At 47.9% G+C, this 15158-nt stretch overlaps 1 protein-coding gene and 1 non-coding gene across 2 annotated transcripts in view; one reads left to right on the top strand and one right to left on the bottom strand.

Moving 5' to 3' along the window:
• Window positions 1-15158, bottom strand: part of LOC124789473 (lysophosphatidylcholine acyltransferase) — a 642390-nt gene that overhangs the window by 415645 nt on the left and 211587 nt on the right. The gene's annotated exons all lie outside the window — the stretch shown is intronic.
• Window positions 14960-15031, top strand: Trnat-agu. The gene has a single exon. It is a non-coding gene; the product is annotated as a tRNA-Thr (tRNA).

The raw sequence follows: 15158 nt of genomic DNA, 5'->3' as shown, positions 1-15158 counted from the left end.
TTTCAGACACATTTGAACATATCTAATAACCCATTTAACGCAATTGAGAATCACGCAAAATTCCGAAATTTCTTCGTCAGTTACTCGCAAATGAGGTTCCACCAGAGTGAAAGGATGTAGGGCGTATTACCTCAGACCTTCACCCATCACCGTATATATGGTTTCAAGAAGACTATCCCACCGATACAGCCCTCTCCTTGGTAGTGATAGCAGAATGGCGGAAAGCGCAAATAATTTTTGTTAATTAATCAGCTTCGGACCCCGGTGGATGGAATGCTGTAAGGACCAACGTAGATGTAGTGGAGGCGAGCAACAACGCAACAATCGCCTTGGGACAAGACAAGGCGACAACGAGAAGCCCTTGTTTTCTGAAGACAGAACCCTAGGGTCGTCGTATTGTAATCACTGTGATTGAGACGCATATCACTGCACCATGATGATGTAACTAGTTGACAGTTGGTGAATGACGCCACCAGCCACAAATACTTCTTGAATGTTTTATTTTACTGCCATAACCGGCTTCGGGTTACCATGCCCATCTTCAGATGGCTAACATTTCTCGTTAATAGATGTTTTGGTAACAGCATGTCGTCTGCTCCGCACTGCACAAGAATAAATGAATATTTAGTCCCACTTTTTCAGTTGTTTCACTAATAAAAATAAGCTAAAGTGCTTGCATTTTGTATATACAGGATGTTACAAAAAGGTACGGCCAAACTTTCAGGAAACATTCCTCACACACAAAGAAAGAAAATATGTTATGTGGACATGCGTCCGGAAACGCTTACTTTCCATGTTAGAGCTCATTTTATTACTTCTCTTCAAATCACATTAATCATGGAATGGAAACACACAGCAACAGAATGTACCAGCGTGACTTCAAACACTTTGTTACAGGAAATGTTCAAAATGTCCTCCGTTAGCGAGGATACATGCATCCACCCTCCGTCGCATGGAATCCCTGATGCGCTGATGCAGCCCTGGAGAACGACGTATTGTATCACAGCCGTCGACAATACGAGCACGAAGAGTCTCTACATTTGGTACCTGGGTTGCGTAGACAAGAGCTTTCAAATGCCCCGATAAATGAAAGTCAAGAGGGTTGAGGCCAGCAGAGCGTGGAGGCCATGGAATTGATCCGCCTCTACCAATCCATCGGTCACCGAATCTGTTGTTGAGAAGCGTACGAACACTTCGACTGAAATGTGCAGGAGCCCCATCGTGCGTGAACCACATGTTGTGTCGTACTTGTAAAGGCACATGTTCTAGCAGCACAGGTAGAGTATCCCGTACGAAATCATGATAGCCTGCTCCATCTTGAGCGTAGGTGGAAGTACATACTGACGAAACTAAAATGAGCTCTAACATGGAAATTAAGCGTTCCCGGACACATGTCCACATAACATCTTTTCTTTGTGTGCGAGGAATGTTTCCTGAAAGTTTGGCCTTACCTTTTTGTAACACCCTGTACATGATGCAAAATAGTTGTGTTCACTTACATACAGTCCAGTAGATGACGGTTCTGTTTTGTTGCCGTCCATGTAGTTTTCTGGCTCTATGTATGTATGTTTGAATGCCACCACATTATTCAAGAAAGTATACATCGAGCTAGATAACCACATGAACAACAACAAAACGAACCGCCATCTAATGGAATGTATTTAAGTGAACACAACTTTTGCATCACATATAAGATGCAAGCACTTCATCGTATTTTTATTAATGAAACAAATGATAAGGTGCCACTAAATATTCAAGTATTCTTGTGCAATGAGGAACAGACGGCATGCTATTAATCAAGACATCTTTGTAATGAAAAATCTTAACCATCTGCAGGTGGAAATTGTAGCCCGAAACCGGTTATGGCAGTAAAATAAAACATTCATAAAGTATTTATACCTGGTTGCATCATTTACCAACTATAACCAACGGCCATGTAATTCACAAGATCCAACATGGATAAAATAACTTAATTCACTTTAGCGACAAAAATTTAATAGCACGAGGCGCATTGCCTGTAATTTTAGTCAAAAGGTACATTTGATTTTGTAGATAGTTGTAGATATTAAGTTATATTACCACATCATCCTATGAGAAATATGTTCCTCTCATTTTCAGTCAGCTTACGTGATACACAGTTTTTAATTCCAGAGAGTGAAGCGCTGAGAACTACTTGCTCTTTTTTTATGATGTTGGATTGTTTCCTCTGAGGAGTCACATACGTATCCGAGAGCCCCATCCAGACTTTTAAGCTGGTAAATTAATAATTCAAGACGCCTAGTAGAGGCGGTTTCCACTTTTAGCTCGGGTTTTAAATCTTATTCAGACTTATTAGAAAAGAGAGCAGCCACAGTATATCCTAAAATTATGTAGTGTCTTATACACACATCAAAAAAAGTTTTGCACCACCCCAGTTCCCAGAAGTCCTCAAGGTAGACGCTGATTGTAGATATTGTATCACAGATACAGTCCCTTTGACTGCTCAGAGATGTCACTAAACCGGCCAAAGATGTAAACAAACATGCATGAGCAGCACCTATGAGACGGAGGGGGTCCGACAGCCGATCAGTTTCAGTCATTCCACCAGGAAGGAGGTACACGGCTCGTGTTTTATGTCGTTCAACCATGCCTAGATGGTCAATACCACAGTTTGATCGCGTCCGCATTGTTACTTTGTGCCAGTAAGTGCTCTCAATCAAGCGAAGTGTTCAGGCGTCTCGGAGTGAAACAAAGCGATGTTGTTCAGAGATGGAGGAGATACAGAGAGATAGATACAGGAACTGTCCATGACATGCCACGCTCACGCCGCCCAAAGGCTAATACTGCAGTGGATGACCGTTACCTACGGATTATGGCTCGGAGGAACCCTGACAGAAACGCCACCATGTTGAATAAGCCTTCCCCTGCAGACAAGGACATCGTGTTACGACTCAAATTGTGCGCAATAGGCTGTGTGATGCGCAACGTCATTCCCGACGTCTATGGTGCAGTCCATCTTTGCAACCACAACACCATGTAGCTCGGTACAGATGGGCCAACAATATGCCGAATGGACAGCTCAGAATCGACATCACGCTCTCTTCACCGATGAGTGTGGCATATGCCTTCAACCAGACAATCGTCGGATACGAGTTTGGAGGCAACGCGGTCAGGCTGAACGCCTTAGACACCCTGTCCAGCGAGTGCAGCAAAGTGGAGGTTCCCTGCTGTTTTGTGGTGGCATTATGTGGGGCCGACGTACGTAAGGCACCGTAACGGCTGTACGACACGTGAATGCCATCCCCCGTCCGACAGCGCAACCATATCGGCAGCATATTGGCGAGGCATTCGTGTTAATGGACGATAATTCGCTCCCCCATTGTGCCCATCTTGTGAATGACTTCCTTCAGGATAACGACATCTCTCGACTAGAATGGCCAGCATGTTCTCCAGACATGAACACTATCGAACATGTCTGGGTTAGATTGAAGAGGGCTGTTTATGGACGACGTGACCCACGAACCAATCAGAGATCTACGCCGAATCGCCGTTGAGGAGTTGCACAATCTGGACCAACAGTGCCTTGATGAACTTGTGGGTAGTATGCCACGACGAATATAGCCATGCATGAATGCAGGACAACGTGCTACTGGGTATTAGAGGTACCGATGTGTACAGCAATCAGGAATACCACCTCTGAAGGTCTCGCTGTATGGTGGTACAACATGCAATGTGTTTTCATGAGCAATAAAAAGAACAGAACTGACGTTTATGTTGATGTCTATTCCAATTTTCTGTACATCTTCCGGCACTCTTGGAACCGAGGTGATGCAAAACTTTATGATGTGTGTATTATTTTCATTCTGTATTAATGCTTTTTTACTTGACAAAGTGATGCAGTATACTTTATATACATGTCATCAGATGGACCAATCGCAGCTTCAGCGAAACACTATAAGGAGGATCAGTGTATGATAACAATATGCCCCCTTAACTAGTTGGATGGGCTCATGTCCAGAGGAAATCTTGTCTTTTGTTTTGTTTGAATATCTGTGACACGGTTGCGCTTCAGGTGTCACAATGAGTACCTTTTAGACAACGTGTTCTGAAATGTTGAACGTATTAGTTGTAATACGGCTTCATATTTACACGCTTCATAAAATTAGCTGCAAATTGGTTATTTCTTATTGATTACCTGAGTTCACGACGAGCTTGTGTCGACATATGTACACTGCTGGCCATTAAAATTGCTACACCACGAAGATGACGTGCTACAGACGCGAAATTTAACCGACAGGAAGAAGATGCTATGATATGCAAATGATTAGCTTTTCAGAGCATTCACACAAGGTTGCCGCCGGTGGCGACACCTACAACGTGCTGACATGAGGAAAGTCTCCAATCGATTTCTCATACACAAACAGCAGTTGACCGGCGCTGCTTGGTGAAACGTTGTTGTGATGCATCGTGTAAGGAGGAGAAATGAGTACCATCACGTTTCCGCCTTTGATAAAGGTCGGATTGTAGCCTATCGCGATTGCGGTTTATCGTATCGCGACATTGCTGCTCGCGTTGGTCGAGAGCCAATGACTGTTAGCAGAATATGGAATCGGTGGGTTCAGGATGGTAATACGGAACGCCGTGCTGGATCCAACCGGCCTCGTATCACTAGCAGTCGAGATGACAGGCATCTTATCCGCATGGCTGTAACGGATCGTGCAGCCACGTCTCGATTCCTGGGTCAACAGATGGGGACGTTTGCAAAACAACAACCATCTGCACGAACAGTTCGACGACGTTTGGAGCAGCATGGAATATCAGCTCGGAGACCATGGCTACTGTTACCCTTGACGCTGCATCACAGCCAGTGTAGGAGATCGCTCCCCACACCATGATGCCGGGTGTTGGCCCTGTGTGCCTCGGTCGTATGCAGTCCTGATTGTGGCACTCACCTGCACGGCGCCAAACACGCATACGACCATCATTGGCACCAAGGCAGAAGCGACTCTCATCGCTGAAGACGACACGTCTCCATTCGTCCCTCCATTCACGCCTGTCGCGACACCACTGGAGGTGGGCTGCACGATGTTGGGGCGTGAGCGGAAGACGGCCTAACGGTGTGCGGGACCGTAGCCCAGCTTCATGGAGACGGTTGCGAATGGTCCTCGCCGATACCCCAGGAGCAACAGTGTCCCTAATTTGCTGGGAAGTGGCGGTGCGGTCCCCTACGGCACTGCGTAGGATCCTACGGTCTTGGCGTGCATCCGTGCGTCGCTGCGGTCCGGTCCCAGGTCGACGGGCACGTGCACCTTCCGCCGACCACTGGCGACAACATCGATGTACTGTGGAGACGTCACGCCCCACGTGTTGAGCAATTCGGCGGTACGTCCACCCGGCCTCCCGCATGCCCACTATACGCCCTCGCTCAAAGTCCGTCAACTGCACATACGGTTCACGTCCACGCTGTCGCGGCATGCTACCAGTGTTAAAGACTGCGATGGAGCTCCGTATGCCACGGCAAACTGGCTGACACTGACGGCGGCGGTGCACAAATGCTGCGCAGCTAGCGCCATTCGACGGCCAACACCGCGGTTCCTGGTGTGTCCGCTGTGCCGTGTGTGTGATCATTGCTTGTACAGCCCTCTCGCAGTGTCCGGAGCAAGTATGGTGGGTCTGACACACCGGTGTCAATGTGTTCTTTTTTCCATTTCCAGGAGTGTAGTTCTAAGTTGTAGGGGACTGATGACCTGACATGTTAAGTCTCATTGTGCTCAGAGCCATTTTTTACATAACTGTAGGTATTATTTTGTACATAGTATGATTTTGTATGTTGTGTACTCTTAATGTTAAATTGGTATAGGTTGTTTATTTCGTCGTAGGCTTTTAATACAACACAATTAAAATCGCAAAGGTTCTCATATTGCCCCCACACAACCTCAGGCACTTTCTTGATCAGCAGCACGCTCCCACACAACCACCTTCGCTTAATTAAAACTCAGTTGGCGTGACACACAGCCAAACTTTACACATATTTTAAGCACATAGATTGATCATCGACATACAGGTATAAAATCAGGTGCATGTAAGATGTAGTATTAAAGGCAATCGTCGTTACATACCTAAATTAATCATACAATTAGTGTACATTCTCGATTTGACGAGATTTCGTCGTTTTATGATAATCGTAATATAATATTTTTTATTACGTCAGCCTAAGCAGTGGATATTGGCTATGTTCATCTATAGAATAGTGTTTTTTGAATTCAGAATTGGGTGCATAAAATTGGGAACTTAGTGTCATATGTCTACAGATATCAATAGTGTTTGATGATTACTTGTGTTTTTACCTGAGCTACTACTTCTGGGTACATCGTAAGATCGAGTAAAAACTATCTAGGTATCGTTTATTTCGCAAGTCGGTTTGGTCATTTAAAAGATTATCAGGATCATTTTTGTAGTGATTGTATATTTCCACGTCTTAAAAAATGGCTCTAAGCACTATGGAACGTAACTGCTGAGGTCATCAGTCCCCTAGAACTTAGAACTACTTAAACCTAACGAAGGACATCTCACACATCCATGCCCGAGGCAGGATTCGAAACTGCGACCGTAGCGCCTAGAACCGCTCGGCCACACCGGCTGGCTCCCTGTCTTCCAGGACGCTCATCACTCTTCCTTTGGGTACAGCGTATAGTACTGTCAGGGCTGAATCTGTTACAAACAGTGTGTTTATTTTCACTTAAGTGTTTGCTAAACGTAGGCGCAGTGTTTTCGGTTTGTCTAACGCGTTCTTTAAATCTATCTGTAAATGTTCTCCCTGTTTGTCTGATGTAGCATTTCTCGCAAGTCTCACTTTCTATTTTATAAACCCCAGATTTTGTAAATAGGTTAGTTTTACATAGTTGTGTATTAGTCTGTTAGCTAGGGTGTTACTGGTATGGAAAATGATTTTAACAGGGGTATTCTTAAAGGCCTGCGCAATTTTATCTGATACTGTGCCTACGTATGGTAAAGTAGCATACTTATTCATTTTGCGCGAATTCTATTCTCTTTCTAATGGAATATCGCTATTTAAGCCCGTATTTCCTCTTTTAACTTTACGCTGATATAGACCCTTAACTATTTTCGCTTCGAATCCGTTGACAAGAGGCACTTTTTGTAATATCGCTAGTTTTTTTTTCGTCCTCGTCCAGCGGTAGGGTTCATAATCTATGTATCAAAGTTGAAGTAGGCTTGCTTATGTTGTTTTGGATGGCAGGAGTCGTTAGTTATAATACAGTCTGTTGTCGAAGGTTTTCGGAGGATTCCAATTTTGTGTTGGCCATTTACGTTCGAGATTTGGAGACCTAAAAAATTTATATTTTTGTTATTTTCTATTTTTTGTTAACTTCATGTTTGGATGTAGTCCGTTTAGTTGGTTGTGCATTATGATTAAATCACGTATAGAGCGTTCAAAAATTACGAATGTATCATCTACGTATCTGTTGTAGTATTGAATTTTATCTTTTGTCTGTTGGAATTCTGTAAAAAATCTAGTTTCTAATGTGTTTATAAAAATGTCAGTTAGGGTAGTGGAAATAAAACGTGTAACAGTCGCTGGCGTAAACATGACGTCTCAAAAAATTTTAGATGACTGTGAATCCCAGTTATGAAAAGTTAGTTTTGTAATACTCGCGTGTTGTTCGACCTATCGGTAACGAACCTAACGCAACAACACGCCTCTGAACTGCTTCAATCACTTACTTTCGTCAGATTTGGTGGGGGTCCCAAATACTCTGATAATACTCAAGAATGAGTAGCACCTGTGTTCTGTTTATACATGGACTACACTTCCCCATGATTCTCCCAATAAACCGAAATCGACCATTCGCTATCCCTACCGTTGCTCTTACGTGTTCGTTTCATTTCATATCGCCTGGATAAAAATTGATACCACTGTGTCAAGCACCACACCACTAACACTGTACTCTAATATCGACACGGGTTTTTTCCCTACTCATCTGCATTAACTTTTAGAGCAAGCTAACAATCACACCAGCTAGAAGTTTTTTGTAAGTCATCCTGTATCCTCCTAGAGTCGCTGAACGACAATACCTTCCCGTACACTGCAATAGGTGAAAGATTAGGCCTTAACTTCCGGTCGACATCGAGGTCGTTAGAGACGGAGCACAAACTTTTTTTTTTTGTGGTTTTAGGGCGCACAACTTCAATGGTCATTAGCGCCCTGACTACGTTAAGAATGCACCGGGAGGCACAAGTTTAAAACAACAACTAAAAGGGAAAACACGATAAAAGACAGACTGACAGGCATAGGATTAAAAAACAGCATCATCAAATGTCCTTAGAGAGGTTTGTCAAATTGATAAAACGAAGAACGCGAGCAGCTGCTCGTGGGTCATCCGCTAAAATGGCGTCTAGAGTACATGGCAGGTTAAGATCTAGACGCATTGTGTTAAAATCCGGACAGGACATTAAAATGTGGCGGACCGTCAGCAATTGCCCACATGGGCAGAACGGCGCCGGCGCAGCCGTCAGCAGATGGCGATGGCTGAACCGGTAGTGTCCAATGCGTAACCGGGCCAAAACGACCTCCTCCCGCCGAGAAGGGCGGGAGGAGGACGTCCAAGCCGCGGGAAGAGGTTTCAAGGCCCGAAGCTTGTTGTCTGTAAGTGCAGCCCAATCGGCATGCCACAGAGATAAAATGCGCCGACAAATTACCCTGCTACAATCCGACGAAGGGACACAACAAGAAGCTGTCCGAGGCTGGAGGACCGCAGCCTTGGCCGCGGCATCTGCAGCTTCGTTCCCAGGGATACCGACATGGCCAGGGACCCACATAAAGCTAACCGGAGAACCGACGTCCACCAGCTGCTGAAGAGAGCATTGGATCCGGTGCACGAAAGGGTGAACCGGATACGGATCACTGAGGCTCTGGATGGCGCTCAGGGAATCGGAGCAGATGACATGAGCAGAATGTCGGTGGTGGCAGATGTAAAGAACAGCCTGGTAGAGGGCAAAGAGCTCAGCTGTGAAGACCGAACAATGGCCATGGAGCCGGTATTTGAAACTTTGTGCCCCGACAATAAAAGAACACCCGACCCCGTCATTGGTCTTTGAGCCATCTGTATAAATGAAGGTCATATTGATGAACTTCGAACGAAGTTCAACAAAACGGGAGTGGTAGACCGAACCGGGGGTAACCTCTTTTGGGAGCGAGCTGAGGTCAAGGTGAACGCGGACCTGAGCCTGGAGCCAAGGTGGCGTGTGGCTCTCGCCCACTCGAAAGGTTGCAGGGAGTGAAAAATTAAGGTGTTGAAGGAGGCGACGAAAGCGAACTCCAGGGGGTAGCAGGGCAGAGACATACAACCCGTATTGACGGTCGAGAGAGTCGTCAAAAAAGGAACCATAAGACGGGTGGTCGGGCATTGACAGTAGCCGACAGGCATACCGACAAAGCAGTATATCGCGCCGGTAGGTGAGTGGCAATTCGCCAGCGTCAGCATGAAGACTCTCTACGGGACTAGTATAAAACGCTCCGATCGCAAGTCGTAAACCCCGATGTTGTATGGAGTTGAGACGGCGTAAGATGGATGGCCGTGCAGTGGAGTATACGAAGCTCCCATAATTCAGCTTGGAGCGGACGATCGACCGATATAGACGAAGCAGGACTGTTCGATCCGCTCCCCACGACATACCACTGAGAACACGGAGGACATTTAAAGAACGGGTACAACGGGCAGCCAAATATGACACATGTGGAGACCATCTAAGTTTCCAGTCAAATGTAAGACCAAAAAATTTTGTTGTCTCCACGATTGGGAGAGCAACGGGACCGAGTCGTAAGGACGGTGGGAGAAACTCTTTGTAGCGCCAGAAGTTAATACAGACCGTCTTCTCGGCAGAAAAACGGAAGCCATTGGCGACACTCCAGGAGTAAAGACGGTCAAGAGAAAGCTGAAGACAGCGCTCCAGGACACGTGTACACTGCGCGCTGCAATAGATGGTAAAATCGTCCACGAAAAGGGAGCCTGATACATCAGCTGGGAGGCAATCCATTATTGGATTGATCGCGATGGCGAAGAGAGCGACGCTCAAAACTGAGCCCTGTGGCACCCCATTCTCCTGGCGAAAGGTGTCTGACAGGACAGAACCCACACGTACCCTGAACTGTCGATCCATTAAAAAGGAACGAATAAAAAGAGGGAGGCGACCGCGAAGGCCCCATGTATGCATGGTGTGGAGAATGCCCGCCCTCCAACAGGTGTCGTAAGCCTTCTCCAAATCAAAGAACACAGCCGCGGTCGGGCGCTTCCGCAAGAAGTTATTCATAATGAAGGTCGACAAGGTAACCAGATGGTCAACAGCAGAGCGGCGCCTACGAAATCTACATTGTACATTGGTAAGTAGGCGTCGAGACTCGAGCAGCCAAACCAATCGAGAATTAATAATTCGCTCCATCACTTTACACACACAGCTGGTAAGCGAGGTGGGTCGATAACTGGAAGGCAAGTGCTTGTCCTTCCCCGGTTTAGGAATCGGGACAATAGACTCGCGCCAGCATGCGGGAACATGTCCCTCAATCCATATGCGATTGTAAGTACGAAGAAGAAAACCTTTACCCGCAGGGGAAAGGTTCTTCAGCATCTGAATATGAATAGAATCAGGCCCTGGAGCGGAGGACCGTGATCGGCCAAGTGCGTTTTCGAGTTCCCGCTTGGTGAATGGGGCATTATAACTTTCACGATTCGAGGAGCGAAAGTTAGGTGGCCTACCCACCTCTTGCTGTTTGCGGGGGAGCAAGGCAGGGTGGTAATGAGCGGAGCTCGAAACCTCGGCGAAAAAGCGGCCGAAGGCATTGGAGACATCCTCAGGGGCCACAAGGACGTCATTCGCGACCGTCAAGCCAGAAACTGGTGAGTGGACCTTAGTGCCAGATAGCCGGCGCAGGCTACCCCAGACAACAAAGGAGGAGTAAAACTGTTGAAGGTGCTTGTGAAAGCAGCCCAGCTGGCTTTCTTGCTTTCTTTAATAATACAACGACACTGTGCACGTAATCGTTTATAATTGATACAATTCGCCACTGTAGGGTGGCGTTTAAAGGTGCGTAAAGCACGTCGACGAGCACGTAAAGCGTCTCTACATGCTGCGGTCCACCAGGGGACCGGTACGCGACGTGGAGAAGAAGGAGGGTGAGGGATGGAATATTCAGCAGCAGTGAGAATGACTTCCGTGAGGTGTGTGACCTGACGATCGCAGCTTGTGAAGGTTTGATCCTGAAAGGTCGCCCTGGAAGAGAAGAGCCCCCAGTCTGCTTTGGAGATGGTCCAACTAGATGAGCACGGAGAGGGGGTATGCTGCAGGAGATGGTTAACACACGGGAAGTGGTCGCTCGAATATGTATCAGAAAGTGCATACCACTCAAACTGGCGTGCAAGTTGGGGAGTACATATAGAGAGGTCTAAATGGGAATAGGTATGAGATGTGTCCGAAAGAAAAGTAGGGGCGCCAGTATTGAGGCAGACAAGATTGAGCTGGTTGAAAAGGTCAGCTAACAGAGACTCCTCGGGCAGGATGCTGGAGAGCCCCAAAGGGGATGGTGGGCATTGAAGTCGCCAGTTAACAAAAATGGTGCAGGTAGCTGAGCAATAAGTTGCATCATGTCTGCCCTGGTAACGGCAGATGACGATGGAGTGTAAACGGTACAATTGGAAAATGTAAAAGTGGGGAGAGTAATGCGGATGGCAACTGCCTGCAGGCCGGTGTGCAACGTGATGGGATCGTAGTAAATATCATCCCGGACCAGCAACATAACCCCTCCATGAGCTGGGATACCTACCACAGAGGGTAGGTCAAAACGCACAGAGGTGTAGTGTGCCAAGGCAATTTGATCGCATGGGCGTAGCTTCGTTTCCTGGAGGGCTACGACGAGCGGACGGTGCAAGCGGAGCAGCAACTTCAAGTCCTCTCGGTTGGAGCGAATGCTGCGAATATTCCAGTGAATAAGTGCCATCGTAAGAAGAAAAGGAAGATGAAAGAAGGGGTCACCTCGAAGGCCGCTGAGGGCCTGGCTTCGAGCGAGCACTGCCGCCGCTATCAGTAGGCGGACAGTCATCGTCCATTAGGTCTATAGGTTCATCGGCCATCTTGGGAAGATGGCCGGGAGGGGGAGCTTCCTCCGCCGGTGAACGGCCAGATGTTCGGCTACCAGCGGTGCGGCCAGGCGAAACGGATGACGGCCTGGGGCGGCAACCGCTGGGTGGCGCAGGAGAAGAAATGCGCCGTGGCGGAGAAGGAGAACTGTGCTTCCTATGAGCCTTCTTGGAAGGACGTTTGGTGGAAGTACCGGTCGAAGGCTGAGAGGTCGAGGTACGTAGGAAGTCTGCACGGGACGGTTCCTTCTTGAAGGCCCGTGCATCAGACTTCTGGGTCTTCGTCTTAGCAGAAGCTGATGAAGGGGCAGGTGTCTGTGGGGTGATTGGACGAAGAGGAGACGTCGACCGCGCCATCTTAGCACTGGCCGAACGGACGACCGTGGTGCTGAAGGTCAGATCGCATGTCTGGGTTGCCACCTCCCTGGTAGTCCGAGGAGAGGCGAGGACAGTACTGTATTTCCCCGCTGGGAGCAGCGTGGGCTTCCTACTAGCCAATAGCGTGCGAGCAGCCGAGGTGGACACTTTCTCTTTGACCCGAATTTCTTGGATACAGCATTCTTCCTTATAGACAGGACAGTCGCGGGAGGATGCGGCATGGTCACCCTGACAGTTCACACAACGAGGAGACGGAGGTGGACAGTCACCCTCATGGGCATCCCTGCCACAAGTGACACATTTAGCCGCATTGGAACAAGACTGTCGAGTGTGATTGAAACGCTGACACTGGTAGCAGCGCGTAGGTGTCGGGACATAGGGGCGAACAGAAATAACCTCGTAGCCCGCCTTGATGCGCGATGGCAGCTTAACACTATCAAAGGTCAAGAAAAGTGTCCGGGTCGGTACAAGGTCATTGTTGACCTTTTTCATGACCCTATGGACAGCCGTCACGCCCTGCTCAGCGAGGAAAGATTGAATCTCCTCGTCAGTCAATCCGTCGAGGGAGCTAGTATAGACTACACCACGAGACGAATTCAAAGTTCGGTGAGCCTCCACCCGGACAGGGAACGTGTACAGGAGTGTGGCCCAAAGCAGTTTTTGTGCCTGAAAGGCGCTCTCAGTTTCTAGTAATAAGGTACCGTTACGCAACCTGGTATAAGATTTGACAGATCCGGCTATGGCATCTACGCCCTTCTGGATAACGAAAGGGTTGACAGAGGAAAAATCCTTTCCGTCCTCAGATCGAGAAACTACGAGGAACTGTGGGGCAGGCGGTAGTACTTTTGTCACTGTTGGCTGGTCACGTTTCCGTTTTTGGGTCGAAGTCGAGAGAGATGGAGTAGAATCCATTGCGGAGGAATCCCCCATGATTGCCAGCGTCTCCGATGGCGCGCTCCTTCCTTGTGGGGACCCTCTCAGAGGGCACTCCCGCCTTAGGTGAATGTTTACACCTCAGGTCACACCTCCCGAGAAACAGACTGAGGGACCAATCGGCATGGTCAGAAGGTATCAGCTCAGGCAATCACCCCTCCCTGGGCCTGGCCTTTACCAGGGGGTACGTGCGTGCCTTACTTGTCTACCCAGGGCGGGGAATTACGCGTTACCCCGTCACCGGCTACGCGTGCGAACGCGTGGGTCGGCCTTCAGGCACGCACGGGGAGGAAGGAAGAAGAGGAAAAAGAAGAGAGAGAGGGAGAGAGAGGACAGACTGTCTCAAACGCCGAGGCGGAGACCAGAGAAGGCAGGGAGAAGAAGGCAATGAGAAGGCAAGGAGAATAAGGCAATGAGAAGGCAAGGAGAATAAGGCAATGAGAAGGCAAGGAGAAGAAGGCAAGGGAAAGAGTAAGGAAGACAGTGAGGTGGAGAAGAGCAAAGAAAGGAACCAGCCAAAGGAAGGAAGAAACGAGAAGTGAAAAAGCAAAATGACCGCAAATAGAGGTCGTGGAACCGTCCGTCTCCGGACGCAGGCGCTAACGACCCCCTTGAGGGGGTGGGACTCCTTTTAGTCGCCTCTTACGACAGGCAGGAATACCTCGGGCCTATTCTAATCCCCGGACCCGCAGGGGGGGGGGGAGCACAAACTGTGAGTGTTTCAAGGATGGAGAAGGAAATCCGCTGTGCCCTTCCGAATCAACCATGGAATTTGCCTGGAGCGATTTATGGAAATCACGGAAAACCTAAATCAGGACGGCCGGACGCGGATTCGAACCGTCGTCCTCCCGAATACGAGTCTAATGTGCTAACGACTGCGTCACCTCGCTCGGTTAGTGTGTCTACTACGTAGGCTGGCTGGATGTAGAGGGGGAACGAACTACTGCGCTGCTCACGCTTCGGTCGGAGAATAATGGACCAATAACTCCTGTGACACACACACACACACACACACGCCCAACCACGTTGTCGCACAAGGAAGATTAACTACTTGCTCTGCCACAATGCGCGGATTTCCGCTGGTCCGTTGCACAGAGTTGTCGCGACTGACAGCTCTATTCCATTTCGATATTGCATCGCCAGACCAAACAATCGTATCAGTTAAATGTTCAATTACTGCGGTAAAAAAATGGGCAGCCTACCCGTAAAAGTGATCACAACCTCTCTGGCTCGTCTTTATTTCGAGCGTGAAGTAACAGACTTTACGATCTCAGAATTACTGGCTAAAATACGATGAATACTATTTATTCTCGCGCGCCTTTCCAAGGCTAACATCAATGCGTGCGAACTTTCATCAACCAATTCCGTTTACTTGCATCTGCGAACTCCTGTCGCCTCACGATCCACGTTTCGACTCTCGAACTTTGAACAGTTTTTTTTTTTTTTTTATTAGAACCGGGAATTTGAATTGAGGAGGAAGGTGTGCTAGGGTAGTCTCTGCAGTTGTGCAAAGCCACTAAGCCAGGGTGGCGTAGTGGTCAGCGCATCTGCCTAGTGAGTAGGAGGCCTGGGTTCGAATCCCGACCTTGGTAGAAATTTTCATTCGTCGCTTCAGTCTGTATATAGACATCAGAGACTTGGCCAGATCTCTCGACCTACACACTTTCATTTTGTTTGTGTCTAATGTATTTATCACGAACTACTACTATCTTCCTTTTC

Source organism: Schistocerca piceifrons, chromosome 3 (assembly GCF_021461385.2).
Source record: "Schistocerca piceifrons isolate TAMUIC-IGC-003096 chromosome 3, iqSchPice1.1, whole genome shotgun sequence".
In the NCBI taxonomy this organism is placed as follows: domain Eukaryota; kingdom Metazoa; phylum Arthropoda; class Insecta; order Orthoptera; family Acrididae; genus Schistocerca; species Schistocerca piceifrons.
The sequence above is the reverse complement of the archived record's forward strand: the minus strand, read 5'-3'. Positions and strand labels throughout refer to the sequence as shown.